This window comes from Balearica regulorum, chromosome 3 (assembly GCF_011004875.1).
Source record: "Balearica regulorum gibbericeps isolate bBalReg1 chromosome 3, bBalReg1.pri, whole genome shotgun sequence".
NCBI classification, from domain to species: domain Eukaryota; kingdom Metazoa; phylum Chordata; class Aves; order Gruiformes; family Gruidae; genus Balearica; species Balearica regulorum.
The window spans coordinates 101,314,264-101,336,610 of NC_046186.1; the positions used below are offsets into that span (position 1 = coordinate 101,314,264).

The 22,347-nt window shown below is 47.9% G+C and overlaps 1 long non-coding RNA gene across 1 annotated transcript; it reads right to left on the reverse strand.

Moving 5' to 3' along the window:
• Nucleotides 1–1,053: 1,053 nt before the first annotated feature.
• Nucleotides 1,054–6,743, reverse strand: LOC142601310 (uncharacterized). Its single transcript, XR_012834913.1, has 3 exons — nucleotides 6,252–6,743; nucleotides 5,846–6,080; nucleotides 1,054–1,664 (listed from the first exon to the last, which is right to left on the reverse strand). It is a non-coding gene; the product is annotated as an uncharacterized LOC142601310 (long non-coding RNA).
• Nucleotides 6,744–22,347: the final 15,604 nt, after the last annotated feature.

Genomic DNA, 22,347 nt, shown 5'->3' on the forward strand with positions numbered 1-22,347 from the left:
CAGATGTATGACGAAACATGCCACCATTGTAGACAGACATGTACATAGCGATGTCTGATTCAGATCACTACTAATTACTCTGGCAGAGTATGTGAGGTGCCTTAGAAAGCCAACACCCGTTGAGGAGCCATGATGCTTCCTGGAGTGATGTTCTGCCACTGATTGCAGCTTGGGTGTTTCAGCTTGTGCTTGTCTTTCCTCCTGAGAAGGGAGTTACAACTTCTTCCAACCCCAAGCACCCACAAGTAGCATATTCACTGCTCTGTCACCAACTTTTTAAAGAAAACCCTGAAAGCGAGTAAATTTATGACAGTCTAATGCTGAGCTATACATAACTGCTCTTGGAATGTGGGTTTTCACCCAGTTGTGCTATGGTCTGACAGTAAATTCATCCAGGAACTGAAGGAAATGTATGATGTGAGCCGTGTCCTAGGCAAAGAAGAGGGAAGATGCTAGCTCTGCCCCTGTCCATGCAGAGAGGCTCCAAACAAGGCAAACCAAAAAAAAGAGAAGACAACAAGAAGCAACAATGGACATGAAAGGTAAGAGGGAAATATAGCTAAATATCAGGGGCGGGGGAGGGCGGAGGCTTCCCAAAGAGAAGAACAGTTACAGGAAAGGAGGGGCTGCTGAGGGAGGTGGTGAGAGAAGGAGCAGCACCCTCTACTCTCAGTGCAGGAGCTTTACCAGTGACAGGAAGGAAAGGATTAAGACAGCAAGGGGCCAGTGCCAAAAACTTCCAGGAAGAGATGTGCACCTGGGGCACCTCTTCTCTGTGGCCAGGGCAACCTCCAGCCCCATCGTGGCCTCTAGCCTGCAGCAGGGACCTGACAGATGCAAGGGGCACCCCCAGCCAAGGCTCACGGGGTGTCCCCAGGGCACCATTCATCCTGCCCAGCCACCTCTGTATAACAGCCACTGTGAACGGAGAGGTATATGCCGGTTCCCCTGAACCCTCCCAAAGTGACACGGAACCCCTGCAGCACAGGCTCTGGCTCCTGCAGGACAGGTAGCCTTCAAAAGAGCCCGTGCCCCAGGGAGTAAGTATTTAAGCATATTTGTGATTTGTTTTCAGAGGCTGGAGAAGCCTAGGCAAAGAGCTTGGAAAAGGTGGTGTGAGATGACCTCACTGATTTTCTAATTGGCATCTTCTGAGCATTGCAGCGCTGTTCCTCAGCACACATATTAGCAATAGCAAAAGGTCCAAGCCAAGACATTCAACCAAAACCAAGGTCACTAGAATAAAAAACTTATTATCACCAAGCCCACCTCGCCTCACTGTATAACTGTGCTGCAGAAGACACTGACTCAAACCTGATAAGGGATGAAATGTCAGAGATCGCAGCACACATTTCTCAAGAGCTTCCCCATTGATCCCACCGCCCTGTTGAACGTCAGCCTCTAACAATTCCCACTTTCACCAGGGAGGCCTTTTATTTTACTCCCTGTGCTGGTGTGAGGCTCCCACATTACCAGTCTCGTGCGATCAGGCGTTTGCAGCAGTGCCGGTTGCTCTTGTTTCTTCTGCACGGTGTTTCTCAGACACCTATGGCACTGCTATCGTGACATTCGTGCCTCTTCCCCAAACCTGCCTCCTCCTGGGCTCCCACTGCTGTTAGTCCCCTGCCAGTTACAGGGGAGGAGTGTAAAAAAACTGGAGTCAGCTGTGGAAATAAACAAATATTTTTGGTTAACTGATGATCGGCAGTAGTTCGGACTGATACAGAATTTGGCATTTCAGCTGCAGAACCCTACCCCACAAAAAGGCTGTGGTTTTCTATCATATTGCTCACATATTTGTTTTCATACTTTTTTCCTGAAAAGGAATTTTTTTTCTTCAGGTTTTGGTTTGTTGGTTGTTTTTTTTTTTTTTTAAAATAAAGCATCTTAGTATTACTTGTGAAAACAGGGCTTGCATTTTGGACCTTGAAAAGCAGACCAGTGCAAGTGGCCATGGGTGAAAGGGTACCCTCATTCAAATACTGTACTAAGGTCATGCCACACAGGGAAGCGAATTAGATTTTTTTTAATCACCATTATGGTAAAGACTTTGGAAAAAACCTCAACGTTTTTCAACTTTACATTTCTTGCCACATGAGGATAAAGCTAAGTCCCTGCCCTGGGAGCAAAGACTTCTGTTTCTTTGCTCGTATGGAAGAAACCGAAAGTGGGAAAGCACATAGAAAGGCCATGCTAAGGGAGGGCCAGATCCAGCCACCCATCTAGATGCCCTCTGGGATAATGGCAGGACCACACTTCAACAGAAACAGGCGAGCAGATGCCTGCAGGTGGACTTCAGAGTTATGGCAATGTTAGGAAACCCACTGATTAGACTCAGAAAGAAAGGAAAAGCCTTTGGCTGCAGCTGAAAATGTACTTCTTGATCTTTAACAAAATTGTCCCTCAAAGCTCCCCAAAAAATCTGAGCTGGACTCTGGCTGTTTTTCTAGAGCAAATGATCCCACAGGTGTACCGAAAACTGGAAAACGAAGGTTAGGAACAGGATGGTTCATTAATGATAAATCATGATGACACTCTTTGCACAGAAACCAGGAAGTTTCTCTTTTCAAGTGCACCAAGGTCTTCAGGAGGAAATGATCGCATACACAGTTACTGAGCATATTACAGATAATTATATCTATTTTTCCACTGAGGTAATCTCCCTCACTCTTTCACAGTTCAGCTTGGGCGATAGCTTTCAACATCCCTGTCATCATCATAAAGAGGAGTGTCCAAAGTCCTGCAGGGACTGGGAGAGGCGAGCGTGGGGCATCGGCTCTGCCTCCTGCCCAGGAGCATTGACGGCGCCTGGCAGGTGACACGCAGCATCCAGCCTGGGCTGGGACAATATTCAGGTAGGCAAAACCGACAGGTTTCCTACTCCTGAAGCAAAATAAATCTGCTGAGTTTCGAAATAGATTTCTATTTGAAATAAAAAAGCTAGCATGGAGGAGGAGCTGGGAGGATCAGCGAGGCTGCCAATGCAGGCTGCTCTTGCAGGGTGAAGAGGGAAACCATCCCCTTCTGTCCTGTCCCATCCCACCCCATCATCGCTACCATTCTGGGGAACCCAGGAGCACTTGTCCTCGGAATGGGTCCAAAGGCAGGGGAGTGACTGGCCCAGGCACCGTCAGGAGCGAGGAATCCCCAGCGAGGGAGCGAGGGAGCTCACCCTGTGCCGCTGCTCGTGCTCCCTGTGCCCTCGCACACGGCCCTCTGGGTCAGATCGGTACAAGTATTTAGATGCCTACAGATGCAAATCAGGCACGACGTGGTGTATCCCAAAGCATTTGCATCTCAGACACCCACATATTCTTAAAACTCAACCCTTCCGCCTATGCATGCATTAGTTTCTTCATTTCTAAAATGGATACGGTAATTACCCGCCTCTCTGGCAGCAGGAGGAGAAGAGGAGATACCTGGCGTGCCACCGCTAGCTCAATGGCAGCACTGGGTCCCCTTCTCATTCTAGCTCTGTGCCAGGCGATGCCAGGTAGCCCATCAGCACCTGCAATTGCATCTGGTGACTTTGGGAGAGGAGAGAAATGCCATCTCTGAGTCTACCTCTGTTGAAGACTCTTTTCTGGGATGATGCTTCCTGACTGTTTCCTCAATATCCATAGGCTTGTGCTTTAGCAACACTTCAGGCTCCCCAGGCTGGCGGCACATCCGACCGTCATGTTTCGTGCTGGCAGCTGCTGGCAGGCACGTGACGGGGACTTGCCAGAAATACCATAGGGTCATGCACGCGGGTTGCAGGGAAACGAAATCTGTGTGGGCGCCTTTTAAGGAAACCACAAGCCTGGCCGTGAGCACCCCAGCAATCACACAGCTCAGGGAAATCAGCCCGAAAAGCAGCTCTGCCTTTGCATGGTATTTTTCCCGGATTGTCAGCCTTCTGTACTTCCCTTTCATAGCTAAGCCATAGTTTCATCTCTTCTTGGCAGTGCTCATTTTTCACAGAAAGAGAGTATCACAAAAACTGAAGAAAAACAAACAGAAGTGTGTTCTTGCCCATCAACAGAAAGCAGCCCCACATTAAACTGACCTGCTGGATAGTGCTTTACATTCTACTTACTCAAACATAAAATCCTGTTTTCCTTTATATAGGAAAGCATTAAATGTACGGACAAAGGGGGTTTCACTTCAGGAACAGGGAATACCAAAGAGAGTTCCCCAAAACAGTTTGCAGGCTGAACTCAGCAATTAAAATATTAGGACACAATACGCCCAAATAAACACTTCAGCTGATCATCCAGCTACTTCAGGCAGGCAATCCATCAAGTTTGGCCACTGTGACAAAGTTTTGAAAACTTGTGCAAATAAAAGCAGTAAGCAGCACAGCAAGTTAGACCTTGAGGTAGGTGCACAGGCTGTGGGCAGAGCTACATACCTGACCTAAAAGCACCCTGGCCAAAGAGGGAGCCGTGAAGACTGGGGTTTGTGGAGTAACACATGTGGTATAAAATCCCTGGTGCTCAGGTGCTTCTCTCCATCTCGGACCTGACATAAAAGGTACCACAGAAACAGCAGCGTGGCGAGGAGAAGGATGCAGCTCCCCTGGGCTGCAGTAGATGCAGCTCATTCCTTACAGCCTCTCAGGGAGGTACTGAGCGTTATTACGCTAAATTAGCAGGAACGCTGCTCGTTTATTAGCACATTCTGCAGGCCACCGAGCTCACAGAAACTGCAGGGCACAGTGGAAACAGACTCTGCTCAGCTGAGAATCTGCTTGCCCATCCACGTCAGGCTCATTTTGAAATACGGCGCAGTGTATGGCAATGGCGCAGTGGTCCTAGGTTTTTCCCTTTGCAACGAGTGTAACACAGAACGGCTCTGCGGTTTTTACTCAGCCCATGGTGCTGCCTCCTAGGAGTCTGCTACCAGTGTTTTTCCTCAGCAGAGGACTCAAAAAATCATTTGGTTATCTAAACACGCCAAGATACACAAAACCCTGGGAAGATACTAACAGTGGAGAGCTGGATTTGCAGTGATTAATACAAAGACACCAGATCTGTCAGCATTTTGTTAGGGAATACAGCAGAGACCTGAGTCGTTGGCTGCTCATGAGGTTTGCTGCAGCGGCAGAGCTCAGCAGCACCTTGCAACACCTCCACTGGCTCCACCACTTTGCCTGCCTGGAAGTTTCACTGCAGCCCATGAGAGTTATGCTCCAAACTGTGCTAGAGGATTGAAAAATTGCCCATATTACTACTTTTTGAACAGCACACTGGCTTGAGGATACACGTTTCAAATCTTGCAGCACATGGATGAATATCAAGGCACCCAGATACCAGAGCTGCAAGAAAAAAGCCACAAGTGCCCTGGTCATTAGAAGATCTCAGGGCTTAGCCCCTAAGCAGGGTATTTCTTCTGTTTGCACAGGGTCAGAAGTATCCCATGTTCATCAATTCATAAATACCTGTATTTTTGTCACCTAGGAACTGTTGCACTGGGTCTAACAGGGCTTTCATTCTGTAGCCTGCCTCCAAAAGGACTCAGCAGCGGGTGCTGCTGGAAAGAGGGTGAGAAACAAGGCATGCACTGTCCAGCCCCTCTCTCAGCATGTCCTCCTTTTCAGAAATTCTCCTTTTTCCTACAAGGCGTGCAAGGCTAAAGGCACGTTTATGCTTACAGATAGCTTATCTCCCCGGTTCACCCCCAGCCCCGGGGCCCCACGTTGCACGAGCTGCACACTGGCCAGCGGCAAACCTGCAGGCTACCTTGGGCAAAACCCAAGGGAGAGAAAAATGAACATCAGGCCTCAGGGCTACAGGGGCACTCAGGCCAAAGGACCTCCCAGCAGGCAGCCTGCCCCTTCCCCAGCACCCTCCACTTCAAATACCCTCCGCAGCAAACCCCGCTTTTCTTTAGCGGCAGTTGCCAGCCATGGGAGCAGAGTTGGGCCAGAGAAGCGTGCAACAAAATTCCTGCTGATTTCTATGAGAAGCAGCAGGCTCAGCCCTGGTGCTCCAAATATTCCCACCAGACACCAATGAAAATTTTTTCGGAGCTGGTTCTCGTTGCAGTGGAAGACCCAAAGCATTCCTCTGGCCTCCTTTGGCATCCAGGGGCTTCTCCTTGGAGAGAAAGGATGAGTAAAGACTTTGGTAATTATTTGTGGAACCTGGTCTTGCACTGCTCCCTCCTCTCCCAAGCGATAACTCAACCAACAGCATGACAGAGAGGGGCTAGGACAGAGCCAAAGCCCCGTGATGGGCCTGGCTTGGTGAACGCTGCTTGAGATTCACCACGGACAAGGGGTCAGACTTCCTCAGCACTCGCCCCTCCACAGTGTTAGCTCCTGTTTTGCTGACAGTTGCAGCTGTGGAGAGCCTTTTGCTGATATACAGGCTTTGCAGGGGTTATTATTAGCTTATTGAAATGAAATGGCTGTTGATATGAAAAGCTTTGGTACAAAACCAGGACAGGGTGACCTGAAACTGGGAGGACTTCATTTTCTTGATGGCAAATGCCAAGGCCCAGCATGCATGTACAAGCTAATGAGGATTAATGCACAGATAGTACACTATGGCCACTATTAAAACGGCAAGACCCTCCCCCCCACCCCGAAGAAGAAGGGGGAGAGAATGACAACCCTGCATGGGGATCTCCATCCCCCACCCAGGAGGCCAGGATCTGGCAGTGACGGCTGTGGGGAATGAGCGAGTGGGGCTGCTGGTCACCGACATGAGGTATCTGCCTGCTCTGGGCTGGCTGTGTTTTACAATGCAATGTCTGCTCCCAGCAAAGATCATAGAAACATAGAATGGCTAGGGTTGGAAGGCACCTTAAAGACCATCTAGTTCCAACCACACTGCTGTGGGCAGGGACACCCTCCACTAGACCATGTTGCCCAAAGCCTCATCCAACCTGGCCTTGAACACTTCCAGGGATGGGGCCTTCACAACCTCTCTGGGCAACCTGTTCCAGTGCCTCACCATTCTCACAGTAAAGAATTTCTTTCTAACATCTAATCTAAATTGACCCTCCTTCAGCTTGAACCCATTACCCCTTGTCCTGTCACTACACTCCCTGATAAACAGTCCCTCACCATCTTTCCTGTAGGCCCCCTTCAGAAACTGGTAAGCCGCAATTAGATCTCCCTGGAGCTGCCTTTTCTCCAGGCTGAACAACCCCAGCTCTCTCAGCCTGTCCTCACAGGAGAGGTGCTCCATCCCTCTGATCAGCTTCGTGGCCCTCCTCTGGACTCGCTCCAACAGCTCCATGTCTCTCCTGTACCGGGGCCCCCAGAGCTGGATGCAGTACTCCAGGTGGGGTCTCACCAGAGTGGAGTAGAGGGGCAGGATCACCTCCCTCGACCTGCTGGTCACACCTCTTGTGACGCAGCCCAGGACACGGTTGGCTTTCTGGGCTGCAAGCGCACATTGCCGGCTCATGTTGAGCTTCTCATCAATCAATACCCCCAAGTCCTTCTCCTCAGGGCTGCTTTCAATCCATTCCTCGCCCAGCCTATAGTTGTGCTTGGGATTGCCCTGACCCACATGCAGGACCTTGCACTTGGCCTTGTTGAACTTCATGTAGTTTGCATGGGCCCGCCTCTCCAGCCTGTCAAGGTCCCTCTGGATGGCATCCCTTCCCTCCAGCATGTCAAACACACCACACAGCTTGGTGTCATTGGCAAACTTGCTGAGGGTGCACTCGATCCCACTGTCCATGTCGCCGACAAAGGTGTTGAACAGTGCCGGTCCCAGTACCAACCCGTGAGGAACACCACTCGTCACCGTTCTCCACTTGAACATTGAGCCGTTGATCACAACTCTTTGAGTGCGACTATCCAGCCAATTCCTTATCCACTGTGTGGTCCATCCATCGAATCCATGTCTCTCCAATTTAGAGACAAGGATGTTGCGCGGGACAGTGTCAAATGCCTTGCACAAGTCCAGGCAGATGACGTCAGTTGCCCTTCCCTTATCCACCAATGCTGTAACCCCATCATAGTAGGTTACCAAGTTTGTCAGGCACGATTTGCCCCTAGTAAAGCCATGTTGGCTGTCACCAATCACCTCCTTGTTTTCCATGTGCCTGAGCATAGTCTCCAGGAGGGTCTGCTCCATGATCTTGCCAGACATGGAGGTGAGACTGACCGGCCTGTAGTTCCCTGGGTCTTCCTTTTTACCCTTCTTAAAAATGGGGGTTATGTTCCCCCTCTTCCAGTCAGCGGGAACTTCACCAGACTGCCACGATTTTTCAAATATGATGGTGAGTGGCCTGGCCACTTCATCTGCCAGTTCCCTCAAGACCCGGGGATGCAACTCATCAGGTCCCATGGACTTGTGCAACTTCAGGTTCCTTAGATACTCTCGAACCTGATCTTCTCCTACAGTGGGCAGTTCTTCATTCTCCCAGTCCCTGCCTTCTATGACCTGGGCAGTGTGGCTCAAGGATTTGCCAGTGAAGACTGAGGCAAAGAAGTCGTTGAGTACCTCAGCCTTCTCCATATCCTGGGTAACCAGTTCACCCATTTCATTCTGGAGGGGACCCACATTTTCCCTCGTCCTTCTCTTATCACTGACATACATATAGAAGCTTTTCTTGTTGTCCTTGACATCCCTGGCCAGACTAATTCCTATCAGGGCTTTGGCTTTCCTAACCTGCTCCCTGGCTGCTCGGACAGTTTCTCTGTATTCTTCCCAGGCTACCTGCCCTTGCTTCCACCCTCTGCAGGCTTCCTTTTTTTGTTTGACTTTGCCCAGGAGCTCCTTGTTCATCCATGGGGGCCTCTTGGTGGATTTGCTTGACTTCCTCTTTGTTGGGATGCATCGCTCATGAGCTTGGAGGAGGTGATGCTTGAATATTAGCCCGCTGTCTTGGGCCCCTCTTCCTTCCAGGGCTTTGTCCCATGGTATTCTACCAAGCAGATCCCTGAAGAGGCCAAAGTCTGCTCTGCTGAAGTCCAGGGTAGTGAGCTTGCTGAGTGCTCTCCTCACTGCCCTGAGGATCCTGAATTCCACCATTTTGTGGTCACTGCAGCCAAGGCTACCCTTGAGCTTCATGTCCCCTACCAGTCTCTCCTTATTGGTGAGAATAAGGTCCAGCATGGCACCTCTCCTTGTGGGCTCCTCTATCACTTGGAGGAGAAAGTTATCATCAACACGTTCCAGGAACTTCCTGGATTGCTTACGCTCAGCTGTGTTGTCCCTCCAGCAGATGTCAGGGTGGTTGAAGTCCCCCATAAGGACCAGGGCTTGTGAGCGTGAGGCTGCTCCTATCTGCCTATAGAGGGCTTCATCTGCTTGGTCTCCCTGGTCAGGTGGCCTGTAGCAGACCCCCACTATGATGTCCCCAGCCCTCCCTTTAATCCTGACCCATATGCTCTCGGTGGTCTCCTCCTCCATCCCCAGGTGGAGCTCCATGCACTCCAGCTGGTCGTTGACATAGAGGGCGACGCCCCCTCCTCACCTGCCCTGCCTGTCCTTCCTAAAGAGCCTGTACCCTTCCATCCCAACACTCCAGTCACAGGAGCTATCCCACCACGTCTCTGTAATGCCAATAAGGTCATAGCCTTGCAAGCACACACATGTCTCCAGGTCCTCTTGTTTGTTCCCCATGCTCCGTGCATTTGCATAGAGGCGTTTCAGTTGTGCCCCCGATGAGGCTGACTTACTGGCTGGGGTGGCTGGGATTCTTTTGATGTATCTTCCCAGTGTTGCCCGTTGGTTCCTGTTGGATCCGGGGCCCCTGGCTCATCTCCTCTAGGCTTCAAGCGTGCTGTAGTGCATCCAGCATGTCTCTGAGCAGTAGGCCGAGGGCCCTCGCCAGCTCCCCATCCCTCCAACCTGGGCACATTGTCCCACAACATGTCGCTGGCAAGCCCAGTGTTATCCCCTTCCCTCTTCGAGCCTAGTTTAAAGCTCTGTTGATGAGCCCTGCTAGTTCTTGGGCAAAGATCCTCTTCCCCCTTTGAGAGAGATGAATCCCATCAGGGTTCATCAGGCCCGGTGCCATGTAGGCCACCCCATTGTCAAAGAACCCAAAGTTGTGGTGCTAACACCAGCCACGGAGCCATGCATTTATGGACTGTGTCCACCTGTTCCACCCAAGATTGCTGCCCTCAGCTGGAAGGAGGGAGGAGAATATTACCTGCGCTCTCGAATCCTTCAGTGACTGCCCTAAGAGCCTGAAGTCCCTTTCGATCGCTTTTGTGGTGCGTGCCTCTGCTTCATCCCCACCCACGTGTAGGAGGCAGCAGTGAGTAATTGTCAGAGGGCTGTACCCAGTGTCTTTGCCCTTCGTCTTCCGCAGTTGTCTTAATCCTGCAAAGCAATAGCTCTCGTTGTAGCAGAAGTTGGGATACAGAGTCAAATATTTCCTGGACTGTCCCATAAAGTTTCTCTGCTGTAAGGTTCAAGCAGCAGTGACACTGCGAGAGAAACACAGCGGCAGTCGCTACACAAACCCTCTACCACCTCAGCAAAACACCATGAGAAACCAAAGAGAATAATATATCCTAGAACAATTTATTTGCACCAAATCATCCAACTCCACTTAAGAAGCAAACCAGCTTGCTTCCCAGTGCTAAAGTAAGCCATGCTGTCCCTTGGACACATGGGGATGGGATCGGTTGCTGTCACAGCCACAGCAGACTTCTGGGGACTCCAGATAGGTTCCCACCCAGGTCCCTGGGATGGATGTTGAAGGGAAGGATTGCTTTTAATAGCAGGTCCTCGGGGATGCTCCCTAACCAGCCACCGCACCAACAGATCAAAGCTGAAGTCCCTGCTGGTGTGGCACCCTGGGGTGCGGGTGTTTCAGCCAGTGACACTCAGCCTGGTCTATGCTTGGCAGGCCAGGCGGTTGAATCCATACCCAGCTCCGCAGACTTCTGCCAAGGGAAACACGGGCACTGCGGTGCTCTGGGCAGGCCGATGCTCAGCCATGTGCATGTCCCCAAAGGATTCAGCCTGCGAAGCTGCTCACACGGCTCGCCCCAATCTCTGCTTTGGCTCAGTGAAAGAAAGAAGAGGGATCAGTGGCAAGCTGAAGCCAGACCTGATGTTTTTCCCCCTGTTCAAATCTGCTGCACCAGAGAATCCAGTTCAGGAATCTCTCTCCAAGTTTCCATTTAGACCCACAGAATTAGTTTGAGTACAAGAGGGCAGCAATCACACACTTAATTTGTTTCACCCTGGAATACATCATCATTTAAAAGCCTGGAATATTTATTGGTGGCAAAGAGATATTGATTGCCTAGCCACAGGCAGAGTAAAAATCATTGATGGGGGAAAAAAAAAAAACCAACCAAGCAATGAAACGAACCAGAAAAATTGCTCCGGTGCCTCCCGCCACACTCCTGCACCATGCGCCGTTTCAGTCTTCTCTGGTTCCAGCATCCCTCAGCTCTCCTTCCAAGGCACAAGAAATGGCCTTTCCCTTTGAATTTATTGGTGAATGGTTTTCAGCAGCTCCCAGGCACTTTATCACCTTCCTGCAGAGGAACATAAAACACAGTCCTTGTCTCAGCCTGTGCGGTAGGAACAAATAAATAAGGGCAGCTCCCTGCAGCTCCGCCACCGGCTCCTCCACGCGCAGGAGCCGGCTGCATTGTACCGAGGAGCTCAAGCTGCGGAGTTCAGAGCTAACTCTGCTCTGAACTCCCCGCCGCCCCTGGATGTTTGGAGCCAGTTATTTCCTTGTTAGGGTTTGCCCAACAGGAAAACTGTTTCCCACCCCTAAAACCTGGTTAAAAGCTAACGGCCCATTGTGGCTCTGGTAAAAGATGAATTTCCCTGCTAATGGCGGCTGCCTATTTTCTTGTGGTGGTGGCAATTCCAGCGCTGCTCAGATGCTGCGGTCGGGTGCCTGCGGCCGGAGCGGTTTCATTTTGACAAATTGCATTTTATAGCGCGAGGGCAATCGCTCACATCACTGGGGTTGTGCAGCGGCCCTGCGGCAAGCCTCGCTGTCGCTCCATTTGCCACAAACCTCCTTGCTCTGGTTTCCATCATGGGCTGCGCTCAGGAGGAGCGGCGTCAGAGGGTGCTGGCATCTTTTGGGGTGGTTGTGGGGCAGCTCTGGACAGGGACCCACCAGCAGGAGAAATCGGGACTGATCCTGCGGGCAATGCCCCTCAGGGTCACCGGCACAGGGCAGGGGGCTGGGCTAAAACTTCCTGGGCGAGTGAGCAATGGTGGAGGGCTCAGTAAATTGCTGCTGCACGTGGAGGCCGGCAAAGCGTTGCACCGCTGCTGGCCAGCCCTGCTCAAGCCCAAGCACAGCAGTCCCCAGGCTGCCCTGCTGCCCAGGGGAGAGGTAGGGCGGTGCCGGGCTGCTTTGGGAGATAAGTGTGGGTCTTCCCCCCGCACCAGCGGCCAAACCCCTGTAATCAATCCCCTTGCACTTGCCCAGGGCCACCCCAGCACGGCCGTGCACGAGGACTGCAGCTGTGCATAAGTATTGCAGCCGTGCAAGAGGTTTGCAGCCATGCACAAAGCCTGCAGCCGTGCCTGGTGAGTGCAGCCATGCACGAGGATTGCAATGGTGCATGGCGACTGCAGCCATGCACGAGGATTGCAGAGGTGCATGGCGACTGCAGCCATGCACGAGGATTGCAGAGGTACAGACCCTCTGGAGGCAGCCGGCTCCCACAAGCCCAGGCACAGCAGCAAGGCTGCATTCGCCCATGCTGGTGTCAAACGGAGAGCAACATCCCCACGCAGCTGCCCTCCCTGCCACGCAGCCGGCCTCTGATCTTCCCAGCACCCTCTTTGCTGGAGCGAGAAGGACGTAAATTAGCACCTTCGTAGGTTTTTGCAGTCAGTCTCTGGAAATCTGGTAGGCGTTCCTCAAGGTTTTGATTATTCTAATTCTGCCTGGTTTTAAAGGGAAGAAAGCATAACGTGCCACCCATATTTCAAAAAGAAGAAATGTGGCTTAACCTGGCAATTCAGTCGTGGGGAACAATTTGTTGTGTTTTCAGCAAGCTGTACTTCTATTTGTATTTTGCAAAAGAAAAGCATTGTATTTCACCAGCCTAACCTCACTGATTATCCCTTCCCAGAAGCTGTAGATAATTATTTGGTTCAACATTTATCATTTAAAGAGTAATTCATGTGCTAATATGCATAATCCTACAGCGCAGTTTAATTGCAAGATCTTAGCGCTACCGTGGAACTGCATTGTTGGGATTCGTTTCTCTCATTCTTTGATGGGTTCTAATTAGCCCCGTGCAAATAAGTGATTTTCTAGATGTTAGCAGCTCTGAACATCTTTAGCAAAATCTGCTGGGGTCCAAATGTTTTGTTCTACTCAAAGCATTGTGAAAATTTGAACTTGTAATTTCACTTACAAAAGGGAAAAGTTTTTAAAAACAAAAAATGTTTTAGAATCAGTTTTTTAAAAAAATATTTCCGGAAGTTAAAGCATTTTACAAAAAAATAAAAGGTCTCCCCAGAGTCTGTCACTGCAGTGAAACCACCACCAGCTACTGAAATATTTGTGCTGGTATTTTCAAAAGTTGGGAGGAGGATGTAATATGCTGCTCTTGCTTTAACTTCACTAAAAGGAAGAGAAATTGAAAGCACACAAAGTAAACCAGGTGCTTATTAAGGACCTGAGCAAGGGCTTTGTGTGCCCCAGTGCCCCAGATCACGTCTGTGTTTTCCAGCCATGCCACACGAGATAGCATCTCTTCTGTACACTTGGCCTTACTCCTTCCTAAGACTTTTTTCCCCAAAAAAGAATAGTAGCATTTCCAAGACAATCTCAGTTCTGCTTAAAGCAAAGAAACATACTTTAAGGAGCCTTAACATGCCAAACATGAGTTATGGAGTCTAAATTCTACGAAAAATTACTTGGGATGTAGGCTCCTAAAGTACGCAGGGACTTGGGAGCACAAATGGATGCCTCTGGGCTTTTCAGAAGCATCTAAGCAGGATATGAACAAGGTGGTTTGTCCTTACATTCATTCTGTGAGACATGTGGTCCACCCATACTTCTGTAGACTGACACGGGTCCTGGAGGCAGCTGTGAGCTGGACGCAGCGCTTCCTCACCCTGGGGGAGGACAATGAGGGAGGACAACTAAAACCACAGCTCTTGCCTGCACCTGACACGCTACGGACTTCTCCTGAGCACCGAGACAACCTCTTTCTTTCAGCCCCTCTGCTCCTCCCTGCGTAAGAAGCCGCGTCCTGGGGGAGCGATGTTTGTTGTATCTTTGCAGCACGGGCTGCATACAGCTCGTGGAGGGCTCTCATTTCACCACCTGACACATAAAAGCAAAAAAAAAAGAAGTCAGAAACATTATCACCATGGAACTGTTTTGGATGAACTTCGTCTGAGATTAAAACCAAATCAGGAGCATTTTCAGCGTGGCAGGCATTTTCCTTAGCTTCCAGAAAAGAAAAATATGAGTCAACAGGCTAAAGAAATCACAGAAACAGGTGGTGAGAGATGCTGCATGGAGTTCAGTATTTGTACAGTTGTTCTGGTCCTTACATAGGCCTGTTTTAAATGAACCAAAATACCGCTCGGTGTTTGCGGTCTGTATACATTTACTGCCTTAAAAGCAATGGACATCTACCGTAGTTTTGCTCAAGTGATGTTCATTTAATAAGACAGTCTCTTAAATCTCCTCTCTTAAAGAGAACCAAAGTATGGCCAAACCAAAGTAAAATAAAATAAAATAAAATAAAATATAAACAAAGCCCAACCCCCATTGTTTTGGTTTTGGGTTTGTTTTTTTTTTCTTCTGGCTCTTCTGGACATCAAAGAGAACAAAATGAGGAAAACCCTTGAGCCTAACTGCTTCTGTGTCCCTCCTAATTGACCCACATAGAAGTCTCTCAATATCACTTTCAGGCTGCTTTAGCTAAATAGCTTCAGGATACAAGAGGTTAAAGCATCCTGCCATGCAGAAAGCTTTTACTTGAAAGGTCTAACAGCCTTTCCCTTAATCTGCAGCGTGGAGCTGTGATCATACAACAGCTAAAGTCATGAGCTTGTTAATGCTAAAATGACAGATGTTATAACAACAGGATATTTATTAAGTTTCCCATTACCCTGCTGTGTTCTCAGACCCCAATTTCTTTCCAAGACTGCTCTTTGCTTTTTTTAATAACCAAAAGTTAACAGAAGTCTGTTTCCAGCCTTCTAACAAGAAGTCATGCAAAGTGCGAAAGGAAAAAAACTAAACAGAAAACATTTATAAACTCTCCTTATCTGTCTCAGCTTGACTCCTATTAAAGAAGGAGGCAGTACTAATTCTGTCTGTCTTTCTGCCACCATGTTCCACTATAGTTTATTTTAGAGTAAGTATAGTTTTAACCTTTTACCTAAACACTTTATAGCATTGCACGAAAAGTCAGAGTGCATGTCATGCCAAGGTCTTGGAGACTTTAGTATCTATTACCTATTTGGCGAAGCGCTGCAAACTCTCGTGGTGGGTGTTTTTCCCCATTACCGGATTAGGAAGCACCCAGCAACCCTGCCTGGAGGATACCCCCCTGCGTGCTCGGTGCTATGCTGGGAGGGGACAACCCCTGCCCAAGCAGTGCCTAGAAGTCATCATGGGAAACGCTGACAACCTAGAAAAGCCACCTGCACAAGGAAAGAAGTAACCAAGGAGTCATTTCTGCATAAATTGAGTTTCGAGACTCATTTGTCAGATCTAAACTCAGCAGCAGCGTTAATCCCAGGAACAATCAGACTGGTAGCCCGGTATCGGAGTTGCTACATCAGCGCCAGTGCCGTTTCCACCAGCCCATCGCTCCCTTACACCTACGCCATACACGGCCTTGATTTGGAAGCCTTTCCTATACGGAGAGTTTTAAACGTTGAGGGACAGCCCTGTATGTGCATTTGTCGTTAGGTGGGTGTTTTGCAACAGGAGTTTCAACAGCAGCAATCTGGGCTTCTCCCACGAGGACCGCTGGTTTTCCATCGCTCAGGTTGGGTCTGCTCGGGGTGCTGTCAAAGGGAGGATGGCTTCTTTCCCTAGCACGGCTGTAGTCCTGCAGGATGCCCAGGAGATTTCTACAAGCCACCTCCCATCCCTATTTCTGAGGTCATCCTAAATCTGAAATGTTAGCTTTTTGGGGAAACTGAAGTCCATATGGAGACAAATGAGACCACTCAGAGAACCACAGTTACTGCAAAGTAAGCTGTCACATTTTCTCGTCTCACAGAGTACTTCATATTTCTTTAAACACTACCTAGCGACATTTGATGGATGAAAAGCGTGACAGGGGTCAGAGCCCCACGTGCGCTATGAACAGAGAGCGCTTTTCACCTCTGTCAGAGTTCCCCAACACTGTACCAGGGCAGGCTCTTATATTTGTAATCTACTTATCACAGATGCTAGGAGATGGAAAACATGCTCTAAGGGCTTCTGTAACAACCACTACCATCCTACCCAATTTACTTAGTAAACAGCTTAGACCTACCAAAAAGTGCCGCGGTGAAATTTCAGTGAATCTTAAGCTTTCCTTCTTCTAAATATGAGCGGCTCTGTTTGGGATTAATCACATTTACAGAAAAAAACCCTCTTTCTTAACAAAGGCTAAAGGTGTTGAGAATTAATCTAGCCTCATCTTCAACACATTCTTCCATATTTCCAGGTCTTTAATACTCTCCATTCGGTACGTCTTGGTTCAGAGTCTTTTATTCTTACTGAGCACAGGAAAATACGGTGTCACTGGCTCAGCCAGCCAGCACGTGGCACCCAAAGGCTGTGTTGTGGCAAGGCACTCTGAAGCCAGTTTGGTTAAGATACTCTCCTTCAAAAAGAACCTGTCAGAACAAAGTTGTTTGAAAACCAGGATGATCAGATTTGGGTAAAATCCTAAACACACTTTCACATTATTTAAAAGAAGGAATACATGGATTCCAAGGACTAGCTGAGCGATGTACAGTCCAGAAACGTCTCTTTCATGCTCTCCACTGTTCCCTACCATACTTTCACTGCCAGGATAAACCATTGCACAGGCCAGGACCTAATCTGGTATTTCTGGAATAAAGTCATCATCACCTAACCAGTATCTTGAAGGGTTAGTTTTGCAGGACACTATGTATAATACAAGGAAAAATGCAACTTAGAACTTTTCTTACGTATCACTGAAGTAGTTTCTTCTTTGTGAGCTCAAGCAAAGCTTTTTCCACCCTATTTTATTGCTGTGGTCCCTGCTCTCGCAACATGTTCTACAGCCGCTCAGAGCTCTATACAGTGCTAAAGTACTTGTTAGTGGTGAGTGACCTGCTACCGAGATTGTGTAGTTTGCTCAAATTTTATGACTGAGACCTCCTTTCTTTCTAGCTGACATTTAAAAAATACCATGCCTGCAAAAATTGGACAGGTTTGTGAAAATGAAATTTATTTCTATGTTCTGTGTACTACTTGGATTAGAAACAAGGCTACAGAATTAGTAAATAATTTTCTTGTTGATTATGAAACGCTTTTTTGGGAGAACTAATTATTTAATTTGAAAACATTCTAAGTAATATTAAAAAAACCCTTGCATTTGAACTTTAAAAGCATAGAAATATTCCTGTTACCTAGAGGAACTTTCAAACCTTCATAATCACTGAAATAAAGAAGATCTATTAAAACGTAGCTGGTTTCAGTAGTTGCAGATGCACTGCACTCTGTTAACCTCAGATTGGTAATTTAAGGTTAAGGTTTAGAGATAAAGGGGAAGGGAAAGATGGCAGCAGTCCACCCTTGTTTATCTTGTTTAAGCAATTTTTGTCCTAGCCCAGACCAACGACTTCTTTTCTCAAAACCGCTGTTTCGACAGGGGAACTCCATATTGCATAAGGGCTCTCTGCATTTGATTTTACCTTAAGTCACTTGGTGAAACGCTGCTCTATCAGGATGTTAACCACTGCCAGCAACAAAGCATCTGTGCCAAGACATTACTTTTGCCAGGCTGCAGTCTCTTAATATAGGCTGCTTCTTATATGCTCAGGTGTGACACAAAACTACTGTTACCTGATTTGCTGTGCCATTTTTACAGCGGTGTGCTAAGCCTGGTACTTCGCACTGTCCTTTCCTGACGTAACAGCTGAGGTTGTGCTGGCTGCCTTCTCAGTCTCGGAAGGATTAAGGTCTCAGTTTCAGCTGTGATCTGTTCAAGTATTTTTTTCCATGTCTTTCACTAACTTTGATTTCCACAGACATCACCTGTAGGTCTCACGGTAATAAGCTGTTAAGCGCTGCAGAGCTATAGAGGAAGACCAAAGAACATCATTACCCTCACCAAAACAGATGCAGGGGAAAAAAAAAAATCATAACCAGTCCAAAAGCAAACCCCATACATGCTCTGTTGCTCATCTTTCTCCATTGATGCTATAATTTCATTTGCTCTCTGCTAACCAGAGTGACCACCATGGGAGAAGTCACCTGCTTTCCCGGTACTAACAGAGCTGAAAGAAGTTTGGGCAAAAATCTTGCAGATCGAATTTTCCATTCTTAAAAAAACGAATCTAGAGAACTCCAGTGCCTGTCCCCTTCTTTTTCTATGTCACATTAATTGTTGCGGAACTCCCAAACATGGACTAATAGCTAAAATAACTGTCCGGGCAGAGGCCAGCAATTAAGAGCCCCACAGATGCTGGTGTTGCGATGCATCTGCGATGAGGAGCACTGCAAGCGAGACAGTCAGCCTCTTGTTGACAGGCGGCTACTGCAGAAGCCGTAGACTTTAGCAGCCAAACAGCTTTCAATAGGGAAACATTATTTTGGCATTACCTGTTTCTCGTAGATACTTTTAGAAAGGGCACACGAGGGCAATGGCATTCAAACTCTTGGCACGCTTTTTTCCAGAGCCACACACACCGTTACAACGCAGGTGAATTGCACACCACGGTCTAAAGCCTTCCAGCTCATCTTCTAAGTTGGCAGTGAGATGTTTAAGGTGCATGGCTAAACTTCTCTGGATGTGTAAGGGGCGGGGGGAGAACCAAACATGCAAGCCAATGTTACTGAGGTTTTGAATAACATAGATGGCTTGGGTGCTGCTCTGAGCTTCTCACATACAGCTGGCGATGTCACGCCGCGACCGTGACGCCAGTGCGGTCCCGACATGGGAGCTCTGCCCACGCAGCTTGACTCAATATTTAGTTCTGCAGTTTTCCTACTCCTTCAAAAAAAGATAACTGGGACATTATGGTGCCAAGCGTCATTCCACTTCCAAGCTGCGGCATATGGACCAAACACCTCCTTTTTAGCGATAGCTTGCCGACTAACTCATCAGTGTCTCTACTGTGCGTCTACTCTGTGCAGGGAGGTTTTCAGACAAACTGGAAACACAGGTACCAAAGCTGGCGAATAATTCTTGTGATAATTAAACACCATTTTTCCTTTTTTTTTTAAACAGCAATGTGAGAAGAGCAAATCCCTTCAAAACAGCATGACATAGAAGTCTAAGACCTCTGCCGTTATGGATATTTAGAAGATGAACTGCTTAAGCCTAGATTTTACCTGGTATTTTAACCTAACTCCTCCTTACACCCAGCTAGAAACACACAGAATTAACCCCATCCATTTGGGCCAGAACCTTCCCACATGGCCACAAAAATACAAGTGAAAATTATCATATAAATTTTGTTAATTCACATAATCCCTTTCTCAAGGGAAAATAAACTTGTCTGCAACTGACTGAGGGAGGAGTCCTAGAGCATCCCAGGACAAGAACGATGGGCCGTGTCTCCAGCCAATGCTGCCTAATGCAAAAATCTTGAGGGTATGGCAGTATGTACAGCGCTTACCCGTAGGAGTGTTCTTCACTCCTAAACTAGGGTATGAGCACCAAGATCAGGTAAGCGCCAATGACCTCGTCACCTTCTGAGACTCACTGTGCTGTACTCGCTGCGCACACCCGCTGAGCTACACCCTCAGCTAGAAGGACAACACGGTAACATCAAACCCACCAGCAAAGCTGAATCCACGTCCGCAGGTTTCATCTGCCGCATCTGCAGCGGGCCACCAGCAATCGCGTACACTCGGCAGCCGTACTCTGAAGCAAGAAAGACTGGCAGCAAGTAAATATCTCACTCAGCAGAGGTTTTGCCTATACTGCAGAATGCAGCTGAAACAAGTGTAGGCCAGCCCACAGCAAACCTGATCTGAGAAATTAAATCTAACAAATTCACCTAGCGAGTGCAGCAGCGCTAGCAGGGAAGATGGAGGAGGACAGGCTTCAGCCCAGGCCAGCGACACAAGCACAAACGCAGGAAACCCAGCAGGTTGCGCTTCCTGTTCCACAGCATCGCCGCGGCTATTCTTAGCTGTGCTAGCTGGTGCAAGGGAAACGCTGGGATGCCTACCAATGCTGCGGCTAGAAACGGAGCTTCTGTGACAGAAGTGGGGATTGCAATTTGGCCTGAGCGCTACTCCAAAGTTTGTATTGGTTGTCACAAAAAAAGAAAACACAAAATACATATATAGAAATGCTAACCGCAGTTTCGGTGGCAAGGGTTTCATGCCAGGTTTGGGATGTTAACACAGATCGGACTGAGGTGAAGATTCCTGCTGAAAGGGATCGCCTGCCTGGAGTCAGACACAGCTTCGCTCCCATCCTGCATCCTGCCTGTCCCCTACGGCATCAGCACCTCTGATGCAAAAACAGCAAGAGGGACTTGTTCCGGGAGCTGGATCTGGTCCTTGACGTGGTCAGGCAACCATCTGGGGTAGGAGGTTACAGTCTAGGGATGGCATGGGGAAAGGTACATGTAAAAGCAAAAGCAAGCTGTAGACCTGGGGTTTCCTTTCCCACCCTATGAATTAAAAATTCCCACACTGGCATGTCTCATAAAGGATGTTCATACTAAGCTTAAGTCACATCTTTTCATGACAAGGTTGAAGTAGCCTTGGAAAAGGGCAAAATTCAAGCTCATGTGCGGTGCTTACAGTACAACTAAACACCTTCCTTCCTATATAACTAATAATACGGAACCACTTTGCCCTCTTGAAGCAGAAGCAGCAGCTGCTGAAGTTACACCAGTGAAGGGCTCCAGAATGAACCCATCACGGCAAGCCCAGGGCGGGTATAACTAACCCTCCTGCCCTCCTCCTCGGTACTATCGCTGGCAGCTCTCTCTTCTCCTGCAGTCAGTGCTTTTCTCCCATCAAGCTTTACAAACGGCGGTGGTTCTGAATAGAAACAAACAAAGCTGAAAACCACCAGAGCATCTTCTGCTCTAAAGTAGCTATCTACCAAAGCCTTTGACATCAAATAAACCAGTAGAGACTTCTCTTAGGAAGCCTACCTTTTTTGACCTGTATGTTAGATATTTAATCATGGGCAATTAACAGGCGGGAAGATTTTTTTTTTTTTTATTCTTTTCAAAGGCCTTTTTTCTTTGGAGAAAACAATTGCATTTTGCATAATTAACTCTTCACATGATACTAGAACTGAGCAACTATTCCTTTAATTGCACCTGGAATCCAGACAGTTGGAGGCCATCCTTTTACAACCCGTTTATTACTTTCTCTTCTACTTGTGCTCTTTGTACTTGTTTCTGAGGTTCTGGGAGATGGTGAAAGTGCATTTCTACTAGTCAAATTTCTTTCTAGGAACTGACCTGAGAAAGAAATCCCAACTAAAAGTATTTGACATTCAAGAGCTCCATTTATTTTCTGAGGACTTTAATACTTAATACAAAAAACCCCCCAAACCCCCATTATTATTTATTTTAAAAGAAGGCAAAAAGAAGTATCATCAATGAACACTAGCTATGCCAATTATATTTTAACATTGCTCAGAAACAGGATCCAGGACATAAAAAAAAAGGAGCCAAATTAATCCCACATGCTTTTCGGAGACATATAGATAAAAGGTATTTTTCAGTATCGTGGTTTTGCTCTTCAATGACTTAGGTAACACAGTGAATGCAAAAAAATATAACTGTAAGCCTGCTAAAACATGGCACCGTACCTCACATGCAGCTAACCACACAAAGCAAAGGTCATAAGGAATAATCAGACCTCCTGTTATCAGCAAAGCTACGTTTGATTTGGAAAACTGTCAAGACTGGCTGTAGCTCAGGCAAATGGCGCATCCACCTCTTTCCGTCCAGCGGAGAAAGAAAAAGCCAAAGTTACTACAGAGCTGAACAACTTAAATGCATATCTAAAAAGGGCGTAACCAATGCTATGCTATGAAACTAAAATAGTTACAGCATATTTATATGCTTTTAAATATAGTTAGCAGTATTTCCCATTCCCTCCACGTGGAACTCAGAACATCTAGCTACAAAATTGACCCCCTCCGCGCCCCCCCCCCCCCAGCCTCTCCATAGCTGAAGAGATTAGAAAGTGCAGTCAAAGCAGGGGGCAGGGGAAGGAGAATGGCAAGAATCTTTATCCCTCCTCCCCAAACTCCACTAG